General features: G+C 36.1%; 1 protein-coding gene across 4 annotated transcripts in view; it reads left to right on the forward strand.

Moving 5' to 3' along the window:
- The first annotated feature begins 7,946 nt into the window (after positions 1-7,946).
- Positions 7,947-20,159, forward strand: part of ARAP2 (ArfGAP with RhoGAP domain, ankyrin repeat and PH domain 2) — a 271,115-nt gene continuing 258,902 nt past the window's right edge. For 2 of the 4 annotated variants that reach the window (XM_074229652.1, XM_074229649.1), the window contains exon 1: positions 8,141-8,269. The gene's annotated coding sequence lies outside the window, so the exon portion shown is untranslated. The other 2 variants (XM_074229650.1, XM_074229651.1) reach the window with 2 other exon arrangements.

Here is a 20,159-nt window from a genome sequence, read left to right on the forward strand (position 1 = left end):
GACAGTAGATTGCTGTAGTCATTTACTGCAGTTTCTTTTGAACCTATCCTAATTCACTGATCCATTACTCTATTTCTAAACCAGAACCAGGCAGTTTTGATGACTACTGCTTTATAGTATAGTTTTAGATCTGGTAGAACTAGGCCACCTTCCTTTACATATATTTTTTCATCAGTTCCCTTGCTATTCTTGCCCTTTTGTTACTTCAGATGAATTTTGTTACTATTTTCCCTAACTGGGTAAAAGTGTTTTGGTAGTTTGATTGGTATGGCACTGAATAAGTAATTTAATTTGGGTAAAATTGTCAGTTTGACTATATTAGCTCTACCTAGCCATGAGCAATTAAGAATTTTCCAATTATTTAGATCTGACTTTATTTGGGTGAGGAGAGCTTTATATTTGTGTTTATACAGTTTCTGGGTTTGTCTTGGGAGGGTAGATTTCCAAGTATTTAATGTTGTCTATAGTCACTTTAAAGGGAATTTCTCTTTCTATCTCTTACTCTTGAGCTTTGTTGTTTATATGTATATACAGAAATTCTGATGACTTATGTAGGTTTATTTTATATCCTGCTACTTTGCTGAAGTAGCAAAATTAATTTGTTAATTGTTTCAAGGACTTTTTAAAGATGTTTTCTAGGGTTCTCTAAGTGTACTATCATATCATCTACAAAGAATGAAAGCTTTGCTTCCTCACTGACAATTGTGCTTCCTTCAATTTCTTTTTTTTCCTGTCATTGTTACAGCTATCATTTCTAATACAGTACTAATGGTGATAATGGGCATCCTTGTTTCACTCCTAATTTTATTGAAAATGCTCCATTTATTTCCATTACATATTTGTTAATGATTTTAGATAGATACTATTTATTATTTTTAAGGAAAACTCCATTTATTCCTAAACTTTCTAGTGTTTTTAATAGGAATGGATGTCCTATGTGATTCTTTTACTTAACTGTGTCCCTTATCGGTCTAGGTATGAAACATATCTATGAATATTTATGCAAAATGAGAAGTCTCCTCCGGTCTGAGGTTGGACTTCCCAAAGTAGAGGAATAATGGATTTGGGGGAATTTATTGGCTTAAAATTGCATTTTGCATTTAGGGATTATATCTACATAATATTTGATCCAATTCATCAAATATTATGTAGATATTCACAACATTCAATGGTACATGTTAGATGCTAGGGATACAAATACAAAATGTGACAAAAATTTTTGCTTTCAGAAAACTTACATCTTTATACACTTTGAGGATGTATTAATCATACCATCACCAGGAAACTATGAGAATGTCAGGTCAAGTTTCCTGTGTTAGTGCAAGTAGTTGTCATTTACTTATTGGTTCCATTCTCCTTAAGCTTAGTCACTATTTCTTTTTTTTAGGTTTTTTTTTTGTAAGACAAATGGGGTTAAGTGGCTTGCCCAAGACCACACAGCTAGGTAATGTCTGAGGTTGGATTTGAACTCAGGTACTCCTGACTTCAGGGTTGGTGCTCTATCCACTTTGCCACCTAGCCCCAGCCTTAGTCATTATTTCTAAACAATGTTTAGCAGTGTGCCCACCTGTAAAATTATTGAGCTCTACTGACCCTCTCCACCTTTCCTCCACTTGCTTAGCACCTTCCCTTCTATTTCCCTCTGTTCTCTTTCACATTACCTCCCAGAATATCCTCTACCGAGTACATGACTTTAGAAAGTATTTATTCATAATGACAATATTAATAATAAAACACTCACCTCTTTATCTTAGACTATGTCCTAGACTCTCCTGTTCCACTTCAACCTTGCTCTCTGCAGGAAGAGCAACAAAAAAATCATTGAAATTGAAGTTCTTAGAGGCTTCCAACTGGGAATTGAACAAAGGCAATTCACTCACAAATAAGTTCACTGGTTCAGATTGTACTAATAAATTCAGTCTGTGCCAATGAATGTAGGGACCAGTGGGCACTCCCCAGGGGCTCCACGTAGGTCTCTTCTCCTTTGAGATCAGATGATTCATTGCTTGATTTCTAAATTTGTCCCTTCTGAAAAATCTGCTGTTTCTTCATAGGAAGGTAACTAACATTTCCTGGCTAGCAGAGGCCCTCCTAAAGCAAACAACATGAGGTGGCTGGGAAAGCTGGCTTGGGTCTGATGTTCATTATTTGTACCCTGGATTCAGTATTATTCTCCTTTCAAATTCCCCAATCCTTCACTCATCTATCAGTGGGCATATTACCTCTTGCTAAGACTCACTTTGATATATTAGTATAAAATGACAGTCTCAAAAATGATACTATCAATACAGAGATTAATTGCATATTGTCAACCTACAGCAATCTGTTTTCAGAATGATCAAATTTCTTAATTCAGTTTTAAAATTAGGAAGTTACATGGACTGTATTTAACCTAGGAGTAGGCTACATAATTGCTATATATTTTAGGAAGTACAGGTACAGCTGCTTGTGTGGTAAATCTCAAATTTTGATCCACTACCTTAAGCTCCAAATCACAAAAGAAAATTTCTTACCACATTTCTAACAATGACTTTTATAGCAGACTATACTTTGAATATGAAATTTACTCAAGTCTTACAAATAAAATCTTCACATTTACAATCAATGTCTACCATTAATTTGATGGTCTCCTTCTCCTCTATGTAGACATATTACTGGATTAAATAAATGTTCTTTCTTTAGCAGAAATAGTGACTATTCTAAGCAAAACTAGAAAAAAGAAAAGCACTTTTTTCTCTAGTTTTTTTTTTATTGAGAGGAATGGAAATTTCTTTTTCTAGTGTCCTAGTAACTATTGAAATAGCAAGGCATTCATGGGTGAATGACTGCATAACCAGCAGTTCCTTTAAAAGTGAAAGAAAGCAAAGTTTAATCAAGCGTGGCTGCTGCAGTTTCCAATGTACTTGCAAAACTTATTAGGCAGAAGGCATTTTTTTTTGATTACTAAATAAGATTGAAACAGAATTCGTTTGGGTCTGAGAGTTTCCACAGGAAAAAGTACAAAACCATGGTACAGGATGCTAACCAAAGTCATGGCTAGTGAAGGAAATGTAAAAGTATTTTTTGTGCTCTTTGAAGACTACACCTGCAGTTCTGAATAACTGACACAGATAAGTCATATTTTATAAAAAGAGATCAAGATAGAGATTAAAAAGTAAGCATTAAATGTTTTGCATGAAAGAAACTTAAAACTCTTTTTGTAGGCCTAGTGCTAAGAAAAGTGGTTCATTTAAGTTAAAAAAAAAAAAAGGAAATCAACAAGACTTTGAAATCACAAACCAAAGGTACAAACAGGTCTTGAAACCAATGACATAGCTACTTTCAGGTAGGCATCAGTTTCTGGTGTCATTACGTGAACTGCAAGTAACTTGGTTATAGTGTTCAGTATGATGAGAAACTCTAATGAAACACCTCAAATATATTTTAGCACCTTTTCTCCTCCTATAAACTCATTTGAGTTACTTCCTTTTCTTAAGCGGAATATGTTTGTTGAATTTGGTCAGAAGACTCAAACTTATTCAAAAACTTAACCCAAATAACACTTTGTTTATTCAAATTACAGGGTTAACTCAGAGCCCCCCAAGTATAAAATGAAAAACAACTGTTCATTTTACTTGCCTACAAGGCTTGAACACAAAACTATTTCTTCTCAAATGTGTATAATTAAACAAAGTAGAATTCATATGAAGTAAAATACTGGTGCACATTCTAGAAACCAAGTTAACATTTTAGTCATTTGATTTTATTGCTTTCCAAGCACTTTATTTCTAATTCTTGCTTTTGTTCTTTAGAAATTTAGCCATTTCCTAATGCTATTTTTTACTTCCTTTCCTCTCCTTTCTCTCTTTTTCATTCTTTTTTTTTAAACTTCTGTGTCACTCTTGTACTGAATCATCTTTTGTGTGTGTGGCTTTCTGAGAAAGGATGAAAAGGATGTATTTTTCCCTTCAAGATGCAGTCTAGAAAAATAGATTTTTGACATTATATAAATTCCAAAAGCACACATGAAGCAATAAGAAGCAATAATTTGATAGTCAATGCATGCATTTCATCTTCTGTTCCTGTTCATTAGAGTGGATAATTGAGTTGACTGGGCAATTCTAAATGATGCTATTTCTGTCTTACCATACAGTAAATGGTATAACAGTGAACTGAAAGAGTTAATACACTTCCCAAAGCAATTATGAAACATCATAGAAGTCCAACTGTAATTCACTCAGTAGATATCTGCTAAATACAGGGTATTGTGCAAGGCAACGTTGGGGGGATACCCAGAATCATAGAATTTCTGAGCTAGAAGTAGCTTTCACAGGGTTTATATTCTAGTAGGGGCATAAACCTAGTTATTTACAAACAATATAATAAATAAATTTTAATTTTATTCTTAACTTTATTAGATGCCGAAGATCCTTAGAGTTAAAGTCATTATGAGTCGTTTACAGAAGATGCAAAAGAACCTTAATTTCTTTTGAAGTTTCATAAAGCAGACTGAATCACTTAAGTGCTGGGATCTCTTAGGTTTACAACAAATACCTATTTTGTGCCCATGGAATGTCCAAAATATAATATTTTGAATACAAAACATAATCTGGGTGGCAAGACAACAGAGAATAGTTTCCAGTCACCATGCTATGAAATGCTATCCTGTATGATAATTAGCTTTTAATGGCTAAGGAAAGTTAGAGAAGGGAAAATTCAAATAAACTAGAGTAGTCAGGGAAGGCTCTAAAGAGTAGGTAAGGGGGCAGCTAGGTGGCGTATTGGATAGAGCACCAGAACTGGAGTCAGGAGTACCTGAGTTCAAATCCAGCTTTAGGCATAATAAATGCCTAGCTGTGTGAACTTGGGCAAGCCACTTAACCCCACTGCCTTAAATAAAAAAAAAAGTAGGTAGGACTTGAATTAAAGTTTGAAGGATGGATAAATTTTAGTAGTAGACATAAAAGATTAGAATGCTGCAGGTAGGAGCAATAAAATGAACAATCATTTAGAGGGAGATGTAAGTATGTATTTGAATGAAAGTCAATATAGAATGAGAGACGATGACATAAGCTAATGTTAAGAGTGGTATTTAGAAGTATAATTGGAGATAAATATGAATATGAACATTTGTGACAGATTGTGGAGGACTTTGAATACCAATCAGATTGACGTCTGATACACATTATGCATGTAAATGCATATAGGTATATATATGTGTGTGTGTGTGTGTGTGTGTGTGTGTGTGTGTATGTACAAATCTATGCATGTATGCAGTCCTATAAACCACTCTCAAAACTTGCCCTTTGTCATCTCTCAGCCTATATTCTTTTTTCCTGGAATACATATTCATTTCTGCATGCAAATGATTGATCATTTTATTTCTCCTACTTGCAACAATTTAACCCCTTCAGTCTACTGTTAGAAATACTACGCACCCTTTTAGGTCTAACTCAATATATATATAAACTGAGCCAAGGAGTCTGGTTTTAAGAAAGATGAGGGTGGTTAGCAGCATCAAATGTGGAAGCAAAATCTTAGAAAATATAGAAAAGGCCCAGCTGATTTGGTCATTAGTGACCTTTACTGATTAAGTTTCTGAAGAACTGTGAAGTCTTCACTTACGTTAATGCATTTGAGTGACTAAAGTGGAAATTGTGGTATTCTGGCTCCGCAGTGGTAAATTTTGGGTAGGAGGAATACTTTCACACAAATTAGGTACTTCCTTTTATCACTTACACATGGTTTGCTCTACCGTCTCCAGAGAATTGTGAAGGATCCTGACTTTAGTCCTTCCTTGCTCTCTCTACAAAGACTACTATATCTTTTAAGGAAATTCAATCTGAATGCAAATACAGCAGAGATTTAGAGGGTAAGAGTCCTTAAAAGTTATTCAAACTTTCATTTTACAGTTGACCTTTGCATTAAACCAACTTGTGAGAAAAACAAAGAAAAGGGAAGTTTCAACAATTTGGAAATTCAGCATGATGCAATGGAAAGCCCACTGGATCTTGATTCAGAAAAAGTGGATTTCAATCCTGACTCAGTCATTTGTCCCTGGTTTTATAAATACACACACACACACACACACACACACACACATATAAAACACTTATTTACATTATCTATGTTTTACTGTATTTTAATTTAGTTTGTTAAACATTTCCCAATTATAGTTTAATTTGTTTCTGGTTGTACTTGGGAATATTATAGGCTGTGTATCCTGGCCTGTGTTTGACACTTCTGCCCTATCTAAACCATTAATAATTAGAGAAATACAAATTAGCACTACTTTGAGGATCTACTTTATACCCATTACATTTGGCAAAGATGACAAATGAGGAAAATGACAAATATTAGAGAGCTTGTGACAAGTCACACTAATGTACTGTTAGTGTTGTGATATGAACTGGTTCAGTCATTCTGGAAAACAATTAGGAACTAAAAACTGTTGCACATACCCTTTTACCCAGCAGTACCACCATTAGGCCAATATTCCAAAGACATCAAAGAAAAATGGAAGTACATGCATGTAGAAAAATATAGCAGTTCTTTTCCGAGTAACAAAAAATTGAATTTAAGGGGTTATCTATTCTATTGGAAATGTTCAAACAAATTAAGGCATATGCATGTAAGAGAATATTACTGTAGCATGATGTTTGTTCTTCTTTCTTAAAGATCTAGGACATTAGGGGAGGTGATGCCATGACAAGCACATGAATTAGATTTAAGTGAGGGATGCTGTGCTAAGTCACCAGCCTCACTTTTTCCTCCAGAGTCCTCTGGGTCCAATGGCCAGGTATGGAGCTGGTCCTAGATGTGAGGCAATCTGGATTAAGTGACTTGCCCAAGGCCAAGTGTCTGAGGCTGGATTTGAACTCTTCTTGACTCCAACGCCACTGCTCTGTTCACTGCGCCCCCTAGCAGTATAGAAAAGTAACTGAAATGAACTCTTTTTTTGGGGGTGGGGAGGAGACTGGAAAGACTTCTCTGAACTGATGTAAACTGAAAGAAGCAGAACTAGAGCAATGTATACACTGTTGAGGAAAAAACCAAATTAGCACTTTTGATCAGTGCAGTGATAAATCATAAATCCAGAGAGGTGATGAACTTAATTAAAATGCAGATTCCTGCATACATTTTCATAGATGGTCAATGGGGCAATTTGTTTTGCAGGGCTATTAATGATCACTGTTCCCTCCATTTTCATGGATGGCCAATGGGGGAATTTGTTTTGCAGGGCTATTAATGATCGCTGTTCCTTCCTTTCCTCTCTTCCAGTTTCCCTTTCTTATTACTTCCCTACTTTTTGCTTTCCACTTTTTCTTTACTTTTCTTTCTTCCTTCCCCCTCTTTTTTTTCTTCTCTCCTTTCCTTCCTTCCTTCCAGAGAGGGGGCGAGATAAAGGATAGATTTTAAGATGTCCAAATGATCTTTTGATTTTTTTAAAAAAAAGAGAAAAATAAAACAAAAGAAACAAATGAATTGGACAAGCTGGTCCTTTCCGGTCCCGAACAGGGAGGATCGTGTACCCCCCATTCTCTGGGGTACTTGGCTCCCCCTGCCCTTGCGGGGAGCGCCCCCCGGGCGTGCTGTCCAGCGCGCCTCGGGCCGGCCGGGCCAGGTGCGACGTGGGAGGTCGGGCTGCGCTGCAGGTGAGCTGGGCCAGGGGAAGCCGCGCGGGGCTGCGGGGTCCGGAACGCGGAGCGGGGCTGCGGGGTCCGGAACGCGGAGCGGGGCTGCGGGGTCCGGAACGCGGAGCGGGCCCTGAGTCAGCCGCTCAAGCATGCGGCGGAGCCGGGGCCGCCCCCGCGGGGGAGCCGGGGCTCCGACGGCTTCCCTCCCCCGCGGCGCCGGGCTGGCAGAAGCCCGGGCTGAGGCTGCGGAGGGTGGCAGCAGCGGCAGGAGGGCGGAGGCAGCGCAGGGAGGAGGAGACACCTGGGCACCGGAGCCGGGCGCGGGGGGCGCGGCTCTTCCGGGGTTGCATCGCCTGCCCGCCCCGCAGCCCGCTGGCTCTCTCCCGGACCCTCGCTCAGGTGCTGCCCGGCGCCCAGGTGAGTGGCCCGGCCGCAGTCCGGCTTCTGACAGCGCCGCACGCGGCGGCCAGCGGCGGGGGAGAGGGGAGCCGCCAGGAGGAGGAGGAGGAGGAGGAAGGGGGGCAGTGACAAGGGGCACCAGGACCGCCCGAGAGCTTGGGGCACCATCGGCCGCCGGGATCGGGGTGCCGTCCTGCCTCGCGTCCTCAGGAAGTCCCGGGGATCCCGGACCGCCCCGACTTTCCTGCTCTAAGGTAGTGGGGATTTAAAAAAAATAAACCAAAAAAAACTTTTCCCTACTAATTTTCTAGAGCGAAATGGCCGTGGTTTGGGTCCCTGCCCCCCTTAATTTTGCTTCTTGGCGTGGGCGACTTAAAAGGAAATCAGAAGCAGAACCCGATTCAGGACTAGAAACTCCCTCCTCTGCTTCTGGGATTTGCGGAAAGGGACAAATCATCAAAACAAGTCTGTTATCTGTAGGGAAAAAAAAGTCCGACTTGTCTTCAAAAAGGGTCCGAGTGTATTGAGCTGCAGGAATAAAGTAGTTATTTATGGCGTGCAAATAATCCCTTTGGTTTGCCTTATTGCTGTGCTCGACAGCTCCCAGCTTGTTAGGTTACACTGTCTAGTGAAGGCCCAGTTAATTACCTTTAATTACTGTAGTTTGGCCTTCACTTACATGAAAGCAATATTGTATACAGGGAAATAATGTGTTTTACAGATATCGGGCTGTTTCTTGCCATTGAAGACTTTGAAATGCAATTATTCATATTCTCTAATTAAGTTTTATTTTCATGTAGAATTTTTTCTTTATGAGCATTTAAACTTTTTTCTGTAGAGATATTTTTTTTCTTTTACATTGGATTGGAATTTCTATTTGAAGATAAGGTCTTTGACGAGAAAGGAAATGTAAGAAAACGATGAACTCCCTAGATGTTGTGTAATATGATCCTGAAACTGGTACAGTTTCACTCGGATGTTGCCCTTGAAGTCAGTTTTTGAGATCCCTGTTGTCCAGGTCTTAGGAGGAAAGAAATGGATTTGTATTTAAAAATAAGTCATTTTAATAGTGTACTTTACATTTGCTGCTATTACTATTCCTAATTATAGTACTGTACTTACAAGGTCAGAATTGATTTCCACCCCCCCACTTAAGCACTTTCTGCCCACACTGTTTTATTGAACAGTACCCACAGAGTACTTGGAAGCATGAAGTCCTTTTTTTTCTTAAAGGAAGTTCATTTAATTTTAAGAAAATTCCAATAAGCAGTTATTTGACCTTCATGTACTTCCAGAGAAATACATTTAGGGCAAAAATTGGATAAGAAAATGGGCTATTTCATAATGTTTAAAAAGTGGGTCGTGAAGGTAGGCTATAAATCTACTACTACTACTACAAATGTTCCCACTTAGACTTGCAAACAGTGTAACATGGATCTTAAATTTGAAGTGTACAGCCTTGGCTTGTGGTATTCAAGGATTTATTTAAACTAAAACATAGCTAGGGGGTAAATTGAATGACTCTTTAAACTTATTTATGTGGGTGTCTATGCCTGTTTGTATTTTTCTACTTCCTCCAGAGACTTGTCAGATTTAATGAGTTGGCTAACATTAAATGGTTATGCTGATGATAGTTAAATAATCCAATGATTTTTTTTCCCCTTTTAATGACTTTCAGTGTCTACACTGTGCATTTAATGGATATTTGAAATGATTTTTGAACCACTATAGATGAAATTTTAAATAATAATAATAATAATAATAAACATTTATTAAACACTTATTAATGTTCTAGGATCTGTATTGAGAACTTGAAATTAGAGCAACACAAAACTTGATCTATGACTTTAAGTTGGAAGAGTGTTCCATATCTCCTACCTCCACTCCAGTTACTTTTGAGGTGGTGTGGTATATTCTTCTCTATAACTATTTCTGAGTTTTCATTATATAAAATTTCCTGTAATTGGCTCCTGCTCAGTGTGACTTCATATGATGATATAATTTGTTTATAAACAGGAATGAGTTGAAGCAGTGATAACCTTTAAAATACAGAGATACAGAGAACTAGTGAGCATCATTTTTGAAACTGAGTAATCTTGATCAAAAATGCTATTAAAGAGGCAAATTTATAATATTTATTGCTTGTACCACCTCATAGTTATTAGGTATTTCTTCCCTTGATAGTTTTTATAGGTAGATTATGGAATTCTTCTAGTTCTTACTAGTATGATCAAATCTTTTCATTTTATTCAGTAACAATATGAAACTTAAGGTTTGGCAAGTAAAGTTTGAAGTGAGAAACTGTGACTTTTTTGTTCTTTTCAAGGAAAATCTGAAATTATTCTGTGCATCATTTCAATTTTTTTCATATTTATCCAGATTAAATCTATATTTGTGAAGAAAGCAAACTATTTTCTTACCTCTCTAATTAAAATAATATTGAAACCCATTATGTTATTCCTTCCTTCATCTCCTGTCCATCCTCAAGCCCTCTAATCCTTAACAGCAATCAGAGAGGGTCTTAGGTGAATTCCTAGACTCTTTCTGTTGTCATTAATTGTTAATGTTCAGCAACAAATTTCTCCCAGTACACGATATAAGTGGTTATCTGAGATCAGAATCTCTTTTCCCTTTGAAGTTCATTTTTAGAGGTGTGTGTCTGTACTTTAGTGATATTTTAGTCTGAGGCATTAACAATGAAGTAGAATGAGGAGATAATCAATTTTTAGAAATTTAAATATCCAGCAAGGTTCAGATTCAGGTATAAACAAATTATATCATTATAAAGTCTCATTAAGCAGGGGCCATATAAAGGAAATTTTACAATACATATGTATATGCATATACATATAGCATTCAGATTGGTGCAAAAGATTAAATTTAAAGAGACCATTTACTTGTAAATAGAAAAAAGTCTCACGTTATTATTAGTGATGCTTTTGTCAGGGAAATGAGTATAAATTGTTGCATATTAATGCTGATTAAGTTGAAAGAGGGTGGAGGGGACTTAGGGATGTTATTCAGACAAATAGAGATTTTGAACTTTAACTATAAGTAAGTAAATTGCTTTTAGTGGACTAGAATTTTAAAAACAAAGTTGACACAAAGTTTAGTATCCTTTGAGCAAACTACATTATGATTTGTATAGGAAATATTCCATAAATACTTCAAAGAAGTACTGGTTCATTGATTGAATCCAGATCTAAGGATGTGGTAGTTTTTATTATAATCAATAAAATACTTACTATTTATTTAAAAACTTACTGTATGGAATGCAATGAAAAAGACAAAAAACTATCCCTGCCTTCAGGATGCTTACATTTTAGTGAGAGAGAAAGCCTGTGTGGAAATAAGTATATATATATGATGCCTCCTGTATCTGAAATCTAATGCCAGACACAGAAGAAAATTCAGTTTAGATAAGATCAAATCCTTGCCCTCATGAAATTTAAAAGTTCAATAGGGAAAAAATGGTAATGCAAATAATTAAGAAGCAAAATAATTCATACTGAACATTCCCAGGATTGCTAAATAAAGTATTATATGCATTTTGAAGAGAGAATGAGGGAATCTGATATGCATGGGGGAGATGGTATTTTGTTTGAGTTTTAAAGAATGAATAGGAAATAACAGTCAGGAAGCAGGTAGGGAAGACTTTCTGAAAGGCCCAGGGAAAAGCACAAAGAAAAGTTTGGAGGCAGAGAAGTATGGAATATTTGAGACAATGGGATAGTCCTAGGTAGCTTCTAATGTGTATAATCATGAAATTATGTGACAGGAAAAGAAGATGGCTGTTCATGTGGCAAGAGCAAGGAATGACTAATACATAGCCAAAATGCTCTATTGCTACCCTCTATGTATCTAGAACACAAAGAAGATCTACAGCACATTGGGTTCAGCCTCTGTGGCAAACATTTGGCAAACACAGACGACCAGCACACTATGATCTGCCTCATTGGAAGGAACTTCTGGACTACTGAGAGCATGGATCCATTTGAGTCTTTGAAAGTAACCTCAAGTAAATGAACTTGTTAGTGGGAGAAAAGTATGAAAATATGGAATAGTAAAAATTCATAGTTGAGTTTCACTTTTTAAGTTCTGTAAAGGTTCACAATTAAGCCTATGAAGTAGGGATTGCAAATATTACTGACTCCATTTTACAGAAGAAGAAACCGAGGCTGAGAAGTTGCAACCTTCCCCCCACAGCTTAGAAGGAATTGATAGAACTTGGAGTCTGTGGACAAAATGCTAATGGTAATGTGGTAAAAGTGGGTTTGTCCCCAAGGAGAATATATTCTGTTGGAAGAGGGAGATTATAACATGTTCATAGACAAGTAATTATAGATTATATACAAAACATCCATTGGATTTGGGGGGGATGTGGTGTGGAAGGGAGGCAATTTAGGGAATATCTTGAGCTCTTGAAGGAGATGTACTTGAAGTATTCATGATGGAATATTTCCTATACAAATCATAATGTAGTTTGGTCAAAGGGTACTAAATTTTGTGTCAACTTTGTTTTTAAAATTCAAGTCAACTAAAAGCAAAGAAAATTCAAAGATCAAAGGGTATGCACTCAACCTCTAAGGAAGCTGTTGATTCCAAGAGGCTGACATGACAAAAGAGAATGGTTAAGGTATTTAGAGACAGCCTCTGTAAAGACATGAAATCTGGGAAAGATGGAGAGTTGTGAATGGAGAACCACAAATAAGAAGACCCTTAGTTGAAGCACACACACACACACACACACACACACACACACACACACACACACACAAACACACAAACAATGTGAGTCATGTGCATTTAACCTGCAAAATGAGGCTAGAGGGTGATCATGAAAGTCTTTAAATGCCAAACAGAAGAGGTCTTATAAACGGACATTCTGAAGCTTATTGAACACATAAATATCATGGTCTGACCAGCAAATGCTTTAGGAATGTCAATTTGCCAAAGGTGTGGAAGATGGATTAGGGGTTAGAAGACTTCCAGAAGTCAATTAGGAGGCTATGACAGTAGTGAGGTGAAGGGCATCATCTAGGGTGATTTTGGTGTCAATGGAGGACATAACCTTGGATAACCTATAGTTTCCTTGATACTATCTTGTGGTTTTTATAGAGGATTTTGTGGAAAAGTTTTATTGTTAATGATGTCAGTTATGCTAAGTTTTCAATAGCTATAGACCAATGTAGCTTATTTAATCTATGTAAAGACAGTATCATGATTTACCTCTTACTTTCACAAAAGCTATTTTATCAGCAACAATGATCCCTAATTGCCTCTTAACTAATCTCCTTACTTCCTGCCCCTCAAATGATCAATCTCTACATAATGTAGCCAAACTACTCTTATAGAGTCCTTAGTACTTATCCTGGCATTCAAAGTTCTCACCTTTTTAATTTTATCTCTTCTTTTTTTGTGATAGTCTCATATGCAAGTCAAAATGGCACACTTTATTGGCCCATAAAAGCTCTTTGTACTTCATTTCTTGCTGATGCCTTGTTTTCTTCTCTACTATATTTTCTACCTTTGAAAATTCTACTCATTCATTATTATTTTTTTTATTTTGTCAATTATATGCAAAGACAATTTTCAGCATTCATTCTTTATAGGTTTTTTCTTTTTGCAAGGTAATGGGGTTAAGTGGCTTGCCCAAGACCACACAGCTATGTAATTATTAAGTGTCTGAGGCCAGATTTGAATTCAGGGACTCCTGACTCCACAGCCAGTGCTCTATCCACTGCACCACCTAGCTGCCCTTCAGCATTCATTCTTTTGCAAACTTTTGAGTTCCATATTTTTTCCACCCTCCTTTTCCTCCCCCTCCCCAATTCTACACATTCTTTTAAAAAATTATTTATTTTTCCAACACCATGTAAAGATAGTTTTCAAAAACCATTTTTTGATAAGGTTTTGAGTTTCACCTTTTTTTCCTGCTCTCTTTTCCTTCCCTTTCCCCATGACAGAGAGTAATCTAATATATAGGATCTATTTGAATCCTTCCCATTCTTTTAAAAATTTTTTTATTTATTTAAGGCAATGGGGTTAAGTGACATGTCCAAGGTCACATAAAAATTTGGCAATTAAGTGTCTGAGGTCGGATTTGAACTCAGGTCCTCCTGACTCCAGGGCTGGTGCTCTATCCACTGCACCACCTAACTGCCCCATCCTACCCATTCTTTTCTTATTATTGTTTTTCGAATTTTTACAATTTCCCCCCAATCTTGCTTCCCTCCCCCCACCCCCCCAGAAGGCAGTCTGAAAGTCTTTACATTGTTTCCATGCTACACGATGATCAAAATTGAATGTGTTGAGAGAGAAATCATATCCTTAAGGAAAAAATAAAATATAAGAGATAGCAAAATTACGTGATACCTTTTTTTAAAATTAAAGGTAATAGTCTTTGGTCTCTGTTTAAACTCCACAATTCTTTCCTTAGATACAGATGGCATTCTCCATCGCAGATACCCTAAAATTGTCCCTTACTGTTGCACTGATGAAATGAACAAGTCCTTTAAGGTTGATCATCAACCCCATGTTGCTGTTAGGGTGTTCAATGTTCTTCTGATTTTGCTTATCTCACTCAGCATCAGTTCATGCAAATCCTTTCAGGCTTCCCTGAATTCCCATCCCTCTTGATTTCTAATAGAATAATAGTGTTCCATAACATACATATACCACAATTTGTTCAGCCATTCCCCAATTGATGAACATTTGCTCAATTTCCAATTCTTTGCCACCACAAACAGAGCTGCTATGAATATTTTTGTACAAGTGATGTTTTTACCCCTTTTCTTGATCTCTTCAGGGTATAGACCTAGTAGTGATATTGCTGGATCAAAGAGTATGCATCTTTTTCTTGCCCTTTGGGCATAATTCCAAAGAAAGGTTGGAGGAGTTCACAGCTCCATCAACAATGTATTAGTGATCCTACCTATTCTGTTTTTTTAAAATTTTTTTAGGTTTTTTTTTTTTTGCAAGGCAGTGGGGTTAAGTGGTTTGCCCAAGGTCACACAGCTAGGTAATTATTAAGTGTCTGAGGCCAGATTTGAACTCAGGTACACCTGACTCCAGGGCTGGTGCTCTATCCACTGAGCCACCTAGCCGCTCCATTTCCACCTAGCCACCCCGATCCTACCCATTCTTAAAGGACAAGAGGAAATTCAATTTTCTTCCTCTCTTGATCACCCATAGATATAAATGACCTCTTTGTTTAGTATTCTCCATTTATGCTCCTTATATTTATTTTATACTATCTTGTATTTCAATCATATTTATAAGTCCTCTTTCCCTCACCAAAGTCTAAGGTTTTACTGGTGAGGACAATACCATAAAGAGTATATATATATATATATATATATATATATATATATATATGCAATTAAATAAATACATACACATGTATGGAGATTTAATGTTAGGAGGTATCTTGGAGGTTGTGACTTCCATTGCTTTTATTTTACAGAACTTGGCCTGAGGTGACACAGGTTGTAATTGAGAAAGTCACTTTATTGGAGCCTTTTGACTGAAAAATCTAAAGCTTTTTCTACTTTCTATATTCTATGTTCTACACTGAGAATTAAAAAAAAAGCACAACAAAATGAACAACAATAACAAAAACCCTTCACAGAATGAAATAGAAGTAAAGTCATAAAAAAGTCAGTCTTTAAAAAATCTGTGGGCTTTAGTGAATTACCAAAGCAATATTAGTCAATAGTGTGACATGATGGCACTCCTCCTTTTCCTCCTTCTCTCTTTCCCCCATAAGTGAAAGCAATGTTAGATAATATTGAGAGAATGGCTTCTAGAAATACTCGATCAATCAAACATTAAACATTTATTAAAGATTTTCTGTATGGTAGATATTATGTTAAACTTTAGGTTTGCAAAGGATAAGCAAAACTGGTTCCTGCCCTCAAGAAGCTTACCTTCTTATGCAGATAATATTCTCTTTCTCTACTTTGCTCTGGGAGGATGACATGTGGAATATTGTATTTAGCTCTGACTTTCACAGTTTTGGATAGATATCGATATTTGTTGATTAAGTCTATCATCCAAGATAAAGGGGATTAAGACTATGTCCTATGAGAAACAGTTGAAGGAAGAGGGGGGAGGGTTAATGATAGATTTGGTGTGTTCAGATATTTGAAGGGCATTCACATGGAGAAGGGATTATGCTTGTCCAGCTAGGTTCCAGAGAGCAGATCCGAGAGTATAAGTGGAAGTCAGGAAAAGCTATCCAAAAGCAGAATGATATGCTTTATGGAGTTGTGAAGTCCCCTTAATTGGGATGCCTTAAGTAGAGCCTGAATATTCAACTAGTTCTCTGCTAAGGTCTCTTTCAATTTTTAAAATGTTTTTATTCTGACATTTATCCCTGTTTTCTATGCAGTTAGTCAGTAAATCATTTGTTGCCATAGATATAAAAATGCATAACTTGCTTTTTTATTCCTGTTTATATGTATTCCTTCACAAAGAGTCATCCCCATAATAAAGAATAAAAGAGAAAGAGAAAAAATATAACCAACAAAACTAACTGCTACATCAACTGAGTCTGACAATATCTGCAGTGGTGCCCTAGAATTGTAAAGACTAAAGTGGCCTTAGTGTTCATCGAGGGACGAATCCCAACCATTTTTTTTTTTACCAATTTTGATTATATAAATTAACTTTTAAGTTTGCGGAAGATTTTTTGAGATGATTGCTATCATAACAAATTATAGGAATCATCATAAGCAAGTGAATCAATATAGAAGGACCTAATCACAAAATTAATATTTATAAATGGAAAAGTAAAGAATGCATTGGAACTAAATTGATCCCGCGCAGACCCAAATCTTGGTTCCAAAATTCAGTGGAACTGGGGGGAATTGTGGGTCTTGGAACATTTTTAAATAAGTATCTCTGATTTCTTTTTGCAAATTCAAACACTACTTTCTGAATTGACCTGAGTGGATGTTAAAATTTATGTCCTGGATATATGTAGAATGAAATGAAGCAGTTTAAATGACTAGTCCAGTTATATAGATGTAGATGTAGCTAGAAGTCCAGGTTTGTGTACTCAGCAACCCCAACTGGTATCTGTGTGGCTTCTCAACCTCATTCAACCCAGGAATTGACCCACTATTCTTGATAATGCTATCATTTCTGCTTTCACGGGGACTCAAAAAGTAGAACTCTTCTAATTACCAAATGATTAAAGCCTTTACTTCAAAGATCTTCCAATCCAGGATTTAAAATATGTTTTCTAACCCTAGCCAATTAGCTCAAAAACCAGATGGACTGCTTTGGCAAGAATCATGAAAGAGATGGAAGGTTTATTAAAGCTGATGATATGATCAGACACTTGGTTGTTGAGATAGTATCTGAACCTAAATATTATCCACTTTTAATAAGAACTTTTCAGAATGGGTGAAGTCAAAATTACAACTTTGGCTTTATTGAACCAAGAATAGGTGGGTACAAAATTTCAACAAAACTACCTTAATCAGTGATCATTATGTGTTATGGCCACATAACAAGAAAACTCACTATAATTTGACCTTTTTCCTTAAAAGTATCCTTTCCTCCATGATCCTTTGCTGGACTGTGTAGCAAAATCTTGTGTCAAGAGTGTATTTTTTTCCTTTCCATTATCTAATATACCTGCAAATATATTCTCCTATTCCTTGGTGGCATGGTCAAAGTCATATTTCTCGTTAGTCTATTTGCTCATAGGCAGTTATGGATCAATCAGAAATAAAAATCATTTATAGAACCATATAAGACATAAAGTGCAAATTGGTTTGTGACTCCAAACACTATAGGAAATTGTACATTAGATTGCTCAGTGAAGTCTGGAATAATTTAGGAAAGTTTTATTACTGAAGTTAGACTAGGTGCTTAAGACACGAGGGTACAGGTAGGACTGTTGGAAGGGAAGGCAGCAGGCAGCTAGTGTTTATTAAGTCCCTACTGTTAACAAGGCATTAAACTAATTACTGGGAATATAAAGAAACACATAAAAATATTCTTGCTTGTCAATGATCTTGAAGTCTAATAATCAGGTATGATATTTCAGATCAGCGGGCAAGAGACCAAAAGGTGTGGAGGCAAAAATAAGTGTTCCAATATCACCCTACATCCTTTGGTATCTCAATATTTATACACATCTATAATTTCATCCCTGTAAATACTATTTAATAATGCAGGTCTGAACCTATCCCTACCTTCTTAGCCTGGTTCAAATTTTCCAGAGATAGAGAAGAGAAAAGCAGTGGACCAGTCATGTGGTTGGTTAACAAATGGCTAAGAATTTCTGCCTCACTCTTAAAAAAAAATTGAATCCTTTTTTATCACTGCTTCTTATTTTTACATGGTGTTCATTTCTAATTAGTTCTTCCATACAGTGAGTCATTCTCTGTAATACAAATTTTAAAAAAAATTAAGAAAATTAAACATTAGCAAAGCCAACTAAAATATCAATAAATTTTGATAATATAGATGATATTCTACACCCATAGTTTCATTATCTCAGAAAATATGCCTTTTCTCAGCTTTCAGGGACATAAAGTTTTCATTAATGTTATGTAGCATCTAGTTTCATTTTATTGTTTCATATACATTATTATCATTGTGTTGGTTGTTTTCCTTGTTCTTTTAATTTTATTGTGTTTTTCTGTGTTAATGTGTTGGTTTGTTTTAGTCTTTATACAATTCTCTTATTTCTTCCTTTTCATTTTTTCTTATGAAGCAGTAATTTACCATTGTGCTTATGTATCCCACTATCTCTCACTATTTCCTAATTGACAGGCATGTAATCAATTTCCAAATCTTTGCTATTAAAATTGCTGCTAAAATCTTTTTTTTATCACACTCAATTTGGATCTATGTACAACATGGAAAAAATGTAAAGATTGACAAATTGCTTTTTTGTTGGGGGGGGGAATGAAAGTAAGATTGGGGGAAAATTGTAAACTCAAAATGAATAAAATCTTTAAAAAAATAAAATCTTTTTTACAAATATTGAACTTTTCTATGAACAATCCTATAAGGTAAAAATCTTAATAATGAAATCTCAGTGTTAAAGGGAGGGGACATTTTAATCACTGTTTTAAAGCATAATTTTAAATAGATTTCATAAATGGCTGGGATAATCATAGCTCAACCAATAGCATATTAGAATACCTATCTTACTGTAGCCCATCTATCCTTCCAACATTGACTCATTCTGTGTTTTGTCATCTTTGCCAATTTGAGGCATGTGAGGTGAAACTTCAAAATTGTTTTTGGTTAACATTTTTCTTAAAGATTTGGCACAATCTTTTACAATTTAAAAGTTTTCTTTAGAAAACTAGTAGATTGTAACCTTTAACCAGAAAGCACAGGGTTCCAAAATGGTACAGTACTCTTTTCCTCCCAACCCAACCCAAGACTGATGAAATTCTGTCATGATTTTCCCTTGCCATTGGTTTTTGGATCCAGGCCCTTTGATACATAGCAGATATGGCTTTTCATGTTGCTTTGATGAGGTGGGGAGTTGCCAGCTCCATTCCTTCTGGTCTTATGGAGGATCTTTAGGTCTTATCTGGCACTGTGTCCTAAGAACTATTTCATTATCATTGGTCTTGCTGATACACACTGAGAAGTTTTGGATCTTTGCATTAGAACACTAAGAACCATTGGACCTTTCTATGTACCATACAGCAGAAGCAGGTCTTCATTTACCCAATTTGAATGTGAACTTTATGGATTCAGGAACTATATTTTCCCAACACAGTATGTGACAAATAGAAATGCTTTTCTGTTCTGTTTTTATGACTTATCTATTAGAGAATGTCTCCTGTCTTTATATATTTGTGTTAATTTTCTATGTCTCTTGGAAATCAGAATCTGATCAGGAATACTTGATATGAGGTTTTTTATCCAGTTGAGATTCCCTTCTTAGTTTAGTCACTTTGATTTTTTTAGGTGTTTAAAATTATTAGTTTCACATAAAGGAAATCTGTTTTTATCATGATGCTTATTAAAGTCCAAATTCTGTTCTGAGAATTGATCTATTCAGCAACATAATATGTAAACACCATGTCTAGATGATCACGTTTCTCAGTTAGAAAGCACTTTTTTCTATATTTCAGGCATTGTTAGGGATTATATTTAGACAAA

The sequence above is a fragment of the Macrotis lagotis genome, chromosome 3, assembly GCF_037893015.1.
Source record: "Macrotis lagotis isolate mMagLag1 chromosome 3, bilby.v1.9.chrom.fasta, whole genome shotgun sequence".
NCBI lineage: Eukaryota > Metazoa > Chordata > Mammalia > Peramelemorphia > Peramelidae > Macrotis > Macrotis lagotis.